Raw genomic sequence first — 890 nt, 5'->3', positions numbered from 1 at the left:
AATACAATAAAATGAATGGATTGGATTAGATCGAGGTACTTCTTTTTGGTGTCAAAGACCCCTTTAGCAGTCTGGTAAAGTCTCTGGACCCCTTCTCAGAATAATGTTTTTAAATGTATAAAATAAAACTTACAGGTCTACAAAGGAAACCAGCTATATTAAAATGCAGTTAAGTGATGTGGATAGAACACTGAGTCAGTAAGACAAGTTTAAACCTGGCCTTAGACATCTTAAGTTGAGTGACTGTGGACATATCATTTAACCTCTGTTTGCCTCAGTTTCCTCAACTGTAAAATGAAGATAACAATAGCACCTACCTCACAATGTTATTGTGAGGACCAAATGATATAATATTTGTAAAGTATTTAGCATAGCACCTGGAATACCATTTCTAATAAATAAATATTGACTGGATCTATTGAACAAAGTAGGCAGAACCTATACTAAAAATGTGTAGATTAAATTATCTCAGACCCCTTCTAGTTTTAAATACATGAAACTATGAAAATATAAGAGCTGAAAGGAACCTAGAATTATTTAGTGCAAGAGAGTAAAGTAACCAACACAGGACAGAATTTATTAACTTATAATGTAGGATTGTCGGTACAGCAGTATGTGGAGAGATGGTTTGAGAGTCGGGACTAAAATGGAAATTGGTCCAGCCTTGGACTTATTACCTATGTGAGCCTGGGCATCCATTCATCTATTTAGAATTTTAGGCTTGGCCATCTCCAGTCATCCTTATCTACATGCCACATAGCTCCAGAGGAGAAAGCGAGGCTGGTGACTTTGCACAGCCCTCACTAACTCAAATCCAATTCAAAGCAAGTCATGGCATCACCATCACACACACACACACACACACACACACACACACACACACACACACA

General features: G+C 37.3%; 1 protein-coding gene across 1 annotated transcript in view; it reads right to left on the bottom strand.

The window, feature by feature from the left end:
- Nucleotides 1-890, bottom strand: part of IQGAP2 (IQ motif containing GTPase activating protein 2) — a 369,993-nt gene that overhangs the window by 165,482 nt on the left and 203,621 nt on the right. The window lies entirely within an intron of this gene.

This window comes from Petaurus breviceps, unplaced genomic scaffold (genome assembly GCF_028583685.1).
Source record: "Petaurus breviceps papuanus isolate PSGF00001 unplaced genomic scaffold, PetGlider_PUasm1.0 229, whole genome shotgun sequence".
Classification (NCBI taxonomy): Eukaryota; Metazoa; Chordata; class Mammalia; order Diprotodontia; family Petauridae; genus Petaurus; species Petaurus breviceps.
Note: the sequence above shows the minus strand (reverse complement) of the source record. Positions and strands in the feature narration are given on the sequence as shown.